Genomic DNA, 12962 nt, shown 5'->3' with positions numbered 1-12962 from the left:
ATAAGGTAGGGAGATCTTCAGGGGGGTAGTGTTAGGTTTATTTAAGGGGGGTTTGGGTTTGATTAGGGGTATGTGGGTGGTAGGTTGTAATGTTGGGGGGTGGTATTGTGGGTTTTTTTCAGGCAAAAGAGCAGTTTTCTTTGGGGCATGCCCCGCAAAAAGCCCTTTCAAGGGATGGTATGGTAAAAGAGCTTTGAACGTTTTTTAATTTAGAATAGGGTAGGGATTTTTTTTTATTATGGGGGCTTTATTATTTTATTAGGGGGTGTAGAATAGGTGTAATTAGCTTAAAAATCTTGTAATCTTTTTTTTATTTTTTGTAATTTAGTGGGGTTTTTTTTTGTAATTTAGTTTAGTTTATTTAATTGTATTTTTAGATAGATATTTGTAGTTTATTTAATTTATTGATAGTGTAGGTGTATTTGTAACTTAGGTTAGGATTTATTTTACAGGTAATTGGGTAATTATTTTAACTAGGTAGCTATTAAATAGTTAATAACTATTTAATAGCTATTATACCTAGTTAAAATAATTAACAATTTACCTGTAAAATAATTATAAACCCTAACATAACTACAATGTAATTATTAATTATATTGTAGCTATCTTACGGCTAGATTTAGAGTTCGGCGGTAGCCGTCAAAACCAGCGTTAGAGGCTCCTAACGCGGGTTTTTTACGCACTCCGGTATTTAGAGTTTATTTACCGCGACTCAAAATACACCTAACGCTCAACTTTCTACCGCCACCTCAGACCCAGTAGTAAACATATACCGCACAAAAAAACATCCACGAATCACAAAACAAATATTACACAAAGTACACTTACACTCATACAAACACAACACTATCTTTATTTTTCGTATTTTTTATTTTTTCTTTAAAATACAAAGGATTAAAGTTGCGAGATCTCGGGTGTTTGAAAAAAATCCACACAAATCCATTTTCCCATTGACTTACATGGACATACGGGAAAAGACCCTCATATACCTACATCTAACGAATAACATTATCACAAACATACACTCATCGATGCATACAAACAATATACACCACATTACATACACAAAATATTTATTTATTACAAAAAGAACACGATTTAGTTACTTTTTCACACAAGCTCATGACGTCACTCACTTTACGAGGAAAACCAGTCTTAGAAAAAAAAATATAGAAATCTTTGGAGCCTCCATTGACTTCTATTGGGAAGACGTGCTCGTGCACGCGAAACCCTCATTTCCCTAACGCACGCAAATAGCGTAGACTGAAAAACTCCAAATACCAGCGCTAGAAAATACATGCTTTTATGCGTTAGACCCAGCTATGATAAATAGATCAAGAAATGACTATTTCCCTATGGTGGATTTATGTTTTTTAATATTAAATATTCACCACACCATAAATATTTTTAACACTTTTAGATTACATCAACTACAAATCCCCATCACTAGTAACACATTATTATTTCAATAAAATTACATTTACAATTAAAATAAAATTCAATACACATTTCTGGATTCACAAACACTACACAATGGGAAACATCTCTCATTTACCTTTATTATTGCATTTCTGTTATTCAACTCATATGCTTGCAGCAACTGCATATCTACATAGGCTTAACACATGATCACTCATGGATGCACATACATTACTTTTAACATTCAATCATACATGTGCATTCAAATGATGGGGGAAAAACACATTACATTCTCTCGAGGAATCACAAAACACAACATATGGATTTTACTTTACTTTTAACATCATGATTCCATCACAATAAACCATTAGGAATTACGTACAACAAGAACATCATTACACCAGATTACAGATGTCACTTTATGGGAAGGAACAACAATGTCAGACCGCTATATAGAAGTCAGCATATGTGGGACACAATCACAATATATACGTACATGTACATAACACGCATCACCCATCACGCAACCACAAAGCACACATTTAGATTTTATTCAGCACACAATAACAATGTAGCACAATACAACAACACAATGAGGATTTCACAACTACATAGGCAGGTTAATAATATCATGACGTCATTAGAAGATTCAACCATACACATCACAGATTCACCACTGTACCGCCCCTTTAGGAACTTTAACACTCAATACTACAATACAACATATACGTAAAACACACTTTTGAACAGCATTATTATGGAGATTTCAATGGGACAATTCAGAAATATTGTCAGATCGCACATCAATTATATATATAATACTACAGATGACAGCCGGAAGTTATTCAGTATTCGTGCAATTTTTATGGGACGCATACAATATCGTCAGATCGAAAATCACTTATATATATAATACTACAGATGACAGCCGGAAGTTATTCAGTATTAGTGCGATTTGAAAGGGACGCGTACAATATTCACATCTCGGCAATCACTTATATATACAATACTACAGATGACAGCCGGAAGTTATTCAGTATTAGTGCGATTTGAAAGGGACGCGTACAATATTCACATCTCGGCAATCACTTATATATACAATACTACAGATGACAGCCGGAAGTTATTCAGTATTAGTGCGATTTGAAAGGGACGCGTACAATATTCACATCTCGGCAATCACTTATATATACAATACTACAGATGACAGCCGGAAGTTATTCAGTATTAGTGCCATTTGAAAGGGACGCGTACAATATTCACATCTCGGCAATCACTTATATATACAATACTACAGATGACAGCCGGAAGTTATTCAGTATTAGTGCGATTTGAATGGGACGCATACAATATTGACAGCTCGGCAATCACTTATATATACAATACTACAGATGGCAGACGGGAATTTCGGAATTATTATTGCGATTTGAAAGGGACGCGTACAATATTGACAGCTCGGCAATCACTTATATATACAATACTACAGATGGCAGACGGGAAGTTCGGAATTATTATTGCGATTTTAAAGGGACGCGTACAATATTGACAGCTCGGCAATCACTTATATATACAATACTACAGATGGCAGATGTTCCTTTATCATTTACAAACAATATTGCAGCAACATTGATCGATCACATTCGATGCACATTATACACAACTATGCACTTTCATTCATGTTAGCCTGGACGTGTGCTTGTTACTATAAGATCGCGTTTAAGAAATATTGATTACGCATATGAACAAACATTACAAACATGCACTGTATGTGTGATATTTGACACTTTCACATTGAGAATCATTGTTTGAAACTAACATTTCAGCAAACAACAAATAAACGCCCACTGTGAAAGCATTCGCGCCGCTCACATACAAACAGGTGAATACAATCAGCAATCATTACAAACTCACTACCATTGGACTAATTGTACTATAAATCCCCCAAACAACATGGCCAATGCATCACTTGTGATCCACATCAGATCAAGTGCTTACCTTGTTACGCTGTTTTGAAAGATGGATGACGATGACATGGTAGACGCTGCTGGTGGTGCTATTGGCGAACTAGCTGTTGGTCGAATCAGGCAGCCTCGGCGGCTCAGACCGAGACGAAGGGGTCGTCTGGTTCGAGGTCCTCGTGTCTACAGGGTGAGACCCACCTTGGAAAACATGAGTGACTTTGAGGTTTTTGATAAGTATCGGCTCGATCGCGAACAGCTCATTGGCCTTTACGAGCTTCTTAAACCTCATTTGGAGCCACGTATACAAATAAGGACTGCTGTTCCCCCCATGAGTAAGATGCTAAGCTGTCTATACGTCCTGGCCTCCGGGAGTTTTCAATCCGGAGAACTGTACATGCATGGCCTGGCTCAAGGTACATTCTCTGGGGTGTTTGATAACTTTCTGAACGCCATGGTACGTATCAGTAAGCAATACATAGGATTCCCACAGAATGATGGTGATTGGAGGCGCCTGAAGCGGGAATTCTTTGATATTGCTCAATTGCCCAATGTCTTGGGAGCCATTGATTGTACCCACATTGCGCTGCGTGCTCCAATTGATGACTTGCCCTTCAGAAATCGCAAACATTTTCATAGCCTCAACGTGCAGTATGTTTGTGACGCACGGATGAGGATTATGCATGTGTGTGCGAATTTTGGAGGTGCTTGTCATGATGCCCGCATCCTCTCTCTGTCGTCCCTGTGGAGACAGTTTGAGGAAAGACAAATGCCCCCTGGTTATCTCGTTGGTGAGTATTTGTGCACAACATGGTTAATTATTTTGACAATTGCCCCTGTATTTTTTAACTGTTAGCGTCATGTTCAGCTATAGGATTAAATTTAACCATTTGTTATTTACCGACGCTAATGTCTATTTTTATTGAAATGCAGATATGTAGCATGTCTTACCTTAAGTGTTCAGATAGAGAATGCAATGTAAACATGTAGTTAGCATTTTACACAAGGTTTGTTTTAGGAGAAATACGCATATGTAGCATGTCTTAGATGAAATGGCAAGATATTATCTCATGCAATTTAACCCTGTCATTGTCTTTTTCTGCTAATGTCTATTTTTATTGAAATGCAGATATGTAGCATGTCTTACCTTAAGTGTTCATATAGAGAATGCAATGTAAACATGTAGTTAGCATTTTACACAAGGTTTGGTTTAGGAGAAATACGCATATGTAGCATGTCTTAGATGAAATGGCAAGATATTATCTCATGCAATTTAACCCTGTCATTGTCTTTTTCTGCTAATGTCTATTTTTATTGAAATGCAGATATGTAGCATGTCTTACCTTAAGTGTTCATATAGAGAATGCAATGTAAACATGTAGTTAGCATTTTACACAAGGTTTGGTTTAGGAGAAATACGCATATGTAGCATGTCTTAGATGAAATGGCAAGATATTATCTCATGCAATTTAACCCTGTCATTGTCTTTTTCTGCTAATGTCTATTTTTATTGAAATGCAGATATGTAGCATGTCTTACCTTAAGTGTTCATATAGAGAATGCAATGTAAACATGTAGTTAGCATTTTACACAAGGTTTGGTTTAGGAGAAATACGCATATGTAGCATGTCTTAGATGAAATGGCAAGATATTATCTCATGCAATTTAACCCTGTCATTGTCTATTTCTGCTAATGTCTAGTTTTATTGAAATGCAGATATGTAGCATGTCTTACCTTAAGTGTTCATATAGAGAATGCAATGTAAACATGTAGTTAGCATTTTACACAAGGTTTGGTTTAGGAGAAATACGCATATGTAGCATGTCTTCGATGAAATGGCTAGATACAGATTTATATATAATTTTTTTTATTTTTTTTATGTTTCTGACAACTTTTAATATGGATTATGGTTTTTAAAAAATATATTTATACAACAATATACTAGTTTAAGTATTCTGTTTGAATTATGTTCTGTTCTAAATTTATAGGTGATTCTGGGTACATGAGCCGGCCTTGGCTCATTACCCCCTTGCGTAGCCCAACTGATGTGTCTGAGGAGCGCTACAATAGGGCTCATAAGAGAACCAGGGCGGTGGTTGAAAGGATGTTCGGGCTCCTGAAGATGAGATTCAGGTGCCTGGACCGTTCTGGAGGAGCACTCCAGTACAACCCAAAGAAGGTGGCTAAGATCGTTGTAGCCTGTAGCGTCCTGCATAATATTGCACAGCGGGCTGGGATGCTGCAGGCCGTCCCGGTGGACAGAGACCTCCTCAGAGATGAGGAGGATGATCCTGTTCTAGAGGGGGAATTCCAGGACGAGGGACTTGATGTCAGAGCAGACGTCATCAACCGCCACTTTAGACGGTAAATAATAGAAGTTACACTGGAGTATTTTCAATAGATGTGAACTCTAGGGAAATGACAAGTAGAGAATTGTGCAAACATGTTAGTATTGATAAAATGTTATAATAATATTTATTTCTCATAATATAGGTGATGCTCTGGGCATTGGGTCCTATAGCGAGTCTTTGCCACCTGGTTTTTATAGAGGACATCAGATGGTAAGTAGAAATGTATGGACTGTTGCTGGCATGATTTGTACACAAATACATAATATGGCATAAATTTTTAAAAATATAACTTTGTTTACACATTACTTATGTACATAATCAGAAAGGGATACTCTAGAATGACTATGGTTCAATGTCACACAGAGGTTTGTTCTGCTCAATATGACTCATCTTCACACTTGATAGAAAATAACACAGGTTCATACACAGGCTTAGTAAGCTAGTGATAGATATTTATTATGAAATGGGGGGTGGGAGAGGGGTACAGAACTGATTCACACACTTGTATGAAATCTTTATATATAATTTCTTACATTAGGGAGATGACTTAATATAAAGACTGAAAGGGAACAATTTGAAGCCTGACAGTGAAGATTTCCAAGACTGACAGTGGGGAAAAAGCCAAGATTGAAATTGAAGTATACCAATGGGATCATGTCTGGCATATTTAAATTCTGCTGACCTTGAAAACCATACAAAGACATGTTCACATGGTAAGTGCAAACTATTTGATAGAATAAGGCTGTGGAGACATCCTATTGGAGACACTTAGATGATTTTCTATTTTGTAGATGGTATTTCCCAGTCCTCTATTTAATGAACTGATGAATAAGACACCTATTGAAGATCAACTGTTTACCCCTGAATTGACATTCAAAGACCATGCATTGTCCAGGTTGGTGTACCAATGCATGCTAGTGAAGACTGTAGAATATTAGTAGCTTACATACATTAGTCATATTTAGTTCTTAATTAGATATTTAGGGATCACAATCAGACACTTAGATGATTTTACTTTTTTAGATGGTATTTCCCAGTCCTCTATTTAATGAACTGATGAATAAGACACCTATTGAAGATCAACTGTTTACCCCTGAATTGACATTCAAAGACCATGCATTGTCCAGGTTGGTGTACCAATGCATGCTAGTGAAGACTGTAGAATATTAGTAGCTTACATACATTAGTCATATTTAGTTCTTAATTAGATATTTAGGGATCACAATCAGACACTTAGATGATTTTACTTTTTTAGATGGTATTTCCCAGTCCTCTATTTAATGAACTGATGAATAAGACACCTATTGAAGATCAACTGTTTACCCCTGAATTGACATTCAAAGACCATGCATTGTCTAGGTTGGTGTACCAATGCATGCTAGTGAAGACTGTAGAATATTAGTAGCTTACATACATTAGTCATATTTAGTTCTTAATTAGATATTTAGGGATCACAATCAGAAAAAGGAATACATATTATAGTTGATATAGAGGTATTTGAATGGACATGAAATATTACATTTATGTTCAGCATACATATATTGTTTACATGTGATATACATTATTATGTATAAATTTAATTTTTGAAATTTAAATATTATTTTTAATCAACAATATAATGGTGTATGTATTTCATTAATTTAAAATGAATGTAATGATTATCTTTAAAAAATGTTGATCAAAGTTAGAGCATAGACACCATATGATTTTAAATGTATTTTATGAATATTTTACAACGTGTGTATTAACTTTGTTCCATTTTTATTATTTGTCATTTCAGATTGGCATCTGATGACTTCATGGAATATTTAATTATTTTCTATTAAATATATATTTTTTTTTAGCAGATTCTAATATATATCAATATAATCTGTAAATAAATAAAACTTGGACTCCCATGACTGGTAGTTGGCTATTTGACAAGCACATGCATAAGAGAAAATAATGCATTAATAGTAGAAAATAAAATTCTTCAGAGAATATTAAAAGATATATTTTAACATTAATTGGGGAGTCATATTCTTCAATGCTTTTATATTGAAAAAGTATATATTAAAAATATTTAGGATATGTATTAATATTATGATTGTTTTAACATTTAATAAGGTGAAGTGGTTCAATTACATGAAAGTGACAGTGTTGTTGAATGTAAAAAGAATTGTATAAGATCATGTATCTTCCTTAGGTATCTCAAAACATTATTAGAAAATATTTTACAATTATTACATTTATAAATGGTAGGTCATTTAACTTTATAATTTTTAATAATTAGTTATTGGATGCCAGGTTAATCTATGTAATTTTCTAGTGGAGTCATTTAACTATACTTAGTAATATTATGTATTTATTACAATCTTACCTCTTGGGTTAGACATCAAATATCTATATAGAATGTAATTTCCCCTTTAGTTTATTTTGTCAATGTTAAATAAAAATACAATATGTTTGGGTCCTTAAAGGGGTCATTCAAAATGTATATTTTGTATACATTGTTACAAATATCATACAAGAATTTAAACATATTTAGAATGTACTATAGAATTACATTCAGTCTTTAAATATACTTGTTAAAATACAAATAAATGCACATATCTTAGTCAATGATATAAGGCATCTATATGCAAACAACAATCAGCATCAAAATAGCCTATGTAGAGATGTATTTAATCCACGAATATATATAATTACAATATAATGATTGAATAACAAAACATATTAAGTTGGTCAAATATAAGATTATGATACAAAATGCATACATAACATATAGCTTAATGTCCCTCTACGCTGAAGGCTAAAAAATACCTCATTTAATAAATATATTTCAGTCAGTGTGTAAAACAATCTAGAAGTTAATCTAAATTTGCTTTACTCATATGTTAGACTCATTTAGCAAAAGGAAGGTGCCTAGGTTTATGATATATTAAGCATTATTGTGAAATGTTTATTTAAAGGGACATGAACTCAAAATATACTTAAAGGTAGCCATTTAAAAAAACAATGATTTATACATTCTGAATGAGTATTCTATTTTAATCAACTTTAAAACTTGTCTCATATTATGAATGCTCATTGTGATGTTGCTATCATTACTTTAGAAATAAGGCAGTAAATAGCTAATTTATTTGCTTCAGTACTCTGGACAGAACTTGATTGTTTGGAATAATTGATGCAACAATCGTCAAGGACAACCCAGGTTTTTATTAAACAATTGTCCGTAATATAAAATATCATTATTGATTTTCAAAGAAACATAACAAGATAACTTAACATTTGATAATCGTATTAAATAATAAAGTTGATTAACATTTCATGCTCAATCACCAATGGTAAATTTGTTTGGACAGTGTCCCTTTAAGAGCTTGAAATAGTGTATTTACTTCTCTTCCTATCTTGACATACTTTGCTTGAAAAGCATATCGAGATAGGCTCAGTAGATGAAGATTGGTGGATGCACAGAGATGCCTTATGTGATTGGCTCAACCATGTGCATTTAAATTTCTTATGTTGAGGATATATAAATACTAAGAGAAAATGATTTACATTTTAAAGTCTAAACAATCTTCTATCTCTACAGATCATTTGATACAATTGTTTGTAATGTCTCTTTAAAACTAAAGACGCCATTGCACAATAACATATATGAGCACTTCAGAGAAATACAAGCTCGAGGTTTATTTGCGAATAACAAAGCTGTAGTTTAACATTTATAAACAGATTATCAAAGTTACTGACATTCTTCCCGGAATTTTAACATTAATAAATATTGCGTGGGAAACGCATCTTCAAACACCAGATTAGCATATTTAAACATTAGTGTAATGTCACGCAATAGCACACAATCAATGTGCATTATAAATACATTTAATAGAGCAATGTCAATACTTCACAATCAATTTATTTAAAGAACAATAAAGACATACAATATTAAATGTGTATTTGTATTAAAGAAACAGACCGTTATTAAACCGAGAAATGTCTACAACATTAATAATGTGACAGGATGAGATTTTAAAGAGTATTTAATCATTAATATTTCACGGATCACGGATATTAAATCTGCGTCACACATATCCGCATGACAGGCCCATGAGTTACAAATAAGTCTACATGAAAAATGAAGTTACAGCACCACCAAGCGGTATGTGTAAGGAAGTTACTAAGATATGAAACATTAAGGAACGGCCAATCAGAGTTCATCACACAAACACAACTTGAGTCAGGATGGTCTCACAGACATTATAACAATATTTCAAACTTTTATCAAATCAGATGTACAGATAAATTGTCCCATGGTGCATCTCATGTTTACTTCACCATATAAAAGTCCATTACACGTTGCCATCTTTGTCAGTTCTCTAATGCCTGCAGGCGTACTAGATATATTTTTATATATATATATATATTTGAGAAGACAACCCAGCAGGCATGTCAGTTCCCAGGTTCACCAAGGAGGAGAGCGCTGCACTGGTCCACGCCGTCAAGGACTTTTATCCCCAGCTGTTTGGGAACAAGAGGAGCTCGACAGATGCGCCTGTTAAGAAGGCCCTCTGGGAGTCTATCACCAATGCGGTTAGATTGGTGTGTGACGTCCAGAGGACCCAGGATCAGATCATGAGGAGATTCGGAGATATGAGGTTGCGTTTATCGAAAAAAGTCAACCTCATAAGGGACTGGGTACAAGCCCGTAAAAGAGGGGGCCAAAGAAAGGCCCCGCGGAAACTGTACCTACTCCCTTATGAGGTGACTTTATGCGAGCTCCTCAATCTCCGGGTCCCCAAAAGATTTAGATCCTCGCCATCCTCGGCCTCCTTTTCTTCCCTCCCAGCTGCGGGATCTGAAAGTCCTGACGCGGGGGACAGGGCAGATGCTTCTCCGTCCGGTGGCCTGGGAGGACCCGATAGAGAATCTGAACCAGGTAATTATCCAACTTCATATAATATTTATAATGTTAAAAATCCAAAATGTGTATTTAGTCAGATACTAAACCTATACAGATCTCACAACATACACTACATATGATGTTTAGATATCTGATTTTACATTAGTGATACATGAAATTGGAATGATGTTTCTTGCGCTCTACAGAATATGCGTCACAGAGCGGAAATCTAATTTCGCATCCACGTTAACATGGGTTTGCGGAAAGTGGCATTGCTTTATACATGTTGGTCAAATGACGGATGCGTAATTCCGCTTGGAATCATTGCGCAATGATCGCGAAAATGGCATTTCTCATCCACGTTAACATGGGTTTGCGGAAAGTGGCATTGCTTTATACATGTTGTTAAAAATTAAATGGAAAATCTTAGATTAGTGAAGAATACAGTATTCTTATTTTAAATATTATATCTAATAAAAAACGAATAATACTAATAAATTATAACATATGGCCATCAATTGATGATTATGTAATAACAAGCATATATTCTTAAAGATACAGTAAACAACACAACTGATTGAAAATAAGAGTCCAGGATATATTTATCATTCATTTAATTGCGGAAACTATTAACTCATGGGACTACCAAAGGATTAATATTTTTCTATTGATTTGTTATTAATGTAAATATTTTAAACATGGCATGATTAGTATTAATGATATGCAATCCTCATTTAATATATTACAGATATGGATGTGGCTGCTGGATCCTCAAGCCAGGGCTTGTCACAGTATGGTATGTCTCATTTTAATTGACATTTGTCTTAGAAACATGGAATGAACATTACATACTAAATACACATTGTTCTATATTTATATGTAATGTCTATTTAATAGATGAAAATTATATAATTATTCGGATATACTTAAATAACATATTTGATTTTAATTGCATGCTCAATACCATTCATTACATCAACATATGGAGTAGATAATTCATTAACAAACAACAACATTGTGGAATCTATTTAATTTTAGATTAAAGGGATACTGAACTACAATTATTAATATTGTCTTTCACATACAGTATGCAATATTAATAAACATAAAATATAATACTATCATCATATGTGACATATTCTATTGCTAAATGTATTTTAAAATAAAGAAAGTACGTTTATGTGCATCTAAATATTTGTTGACCAACCTGGGTTTATATTGATGATTGGTGGATACCTTCAACAAACAATATTTATTGAATCCAATATTCCTTATCTGCCTTTAAGATTAATATCGAACAACATTCGAATTATAATAGGAGTCAATGTTAAATCATTTTTTACAGTTTGAACATAGAAATCAATTATTTAAATTAATCATGTCAGTGTCCCTTTAAGACAAAATAGATTCATTCATCATTACATTATTTTTATTAAAAACTATTGATATATAAATCTAATTATCTGTTGGAGTTACTTTATATATATCTGCATACTCTAACAGCACCATGATTACATATTTGTAATAATAAAGTTTGTTATGTATTGTGATAAATATGTGTTGTGTCCTAAACAAGATTACTGTACATTGAAAAAATGGCTCGATGTGACACATGTTTGTTTAGATTTGTCAACAGATGCTCCTCAATATGTGGTTTGTGTGTATTCTTGTAACTTCTTAAGGACATATGACGGAATTATTCCGTCATAAAACAATTGAGCTAAGTGAAAGCTGTGTCCTTAAAGGGTTAAGAACATTGATCATTGGGTATATTTAGATATGCAATAGCAGCATCTGAGATGAATTTGATGTCTAATGTAGTCTGACATTAAACATATGTTGAATACAGATATGTTTACAGAATCCCCTTGATTCAATCAAGCATTTTCTGGTGTAATGACTGCTCTATTCTTCACATTTTAAAGTTGATTAATGTTAAAATTCTAGACAGATGTGATTTAGTGATATCCAAAATGTGTTTAATAATATATATCTATATCATTCATAGAGAGAGTTGGTGTGGGGAGCCCACAGGAATCCAGCAGTGACATAGAGCCGCCTTTGCGGTCTCCTGGTAAGTCCATTGACTCATTTATATGTAATTGAAGGTGTATTGCTAATCAATATTATGATCATGATTCCGATGAAGCATAACATTATAAAAAATCATAGAATTTATCTTCTGATTATATATTTATTTTTTATATTGAGCGATTAATAATTTCTACTTTATTATTCTACACATTTGTTATTCATAAGATGTCTAACATATGTTTTTTTAAATTTTTTTTTTTTTAACAACAGTCATCAAGTGATACACACATGAGAAATCTTAAATGTTCTATGTACTATGC

The sequence above is a fragment of the Bombina bombina genome, chromosome 3 (genome assembly GCF_027579735.1).
Source record: "Bombina bombina isolate aBomBom1 chromosome 3, aBomBom1.pri, whole genome shotgun sequence".
Taxonomy (NCBI): Eukaryota; Metazoa; Chordata; class Amphibia; order Anura; family Bombinatoridae; genus Bombina; species Bombina bombina.
Note: the sequence above shows the minus strand (reverse complement) of the source record.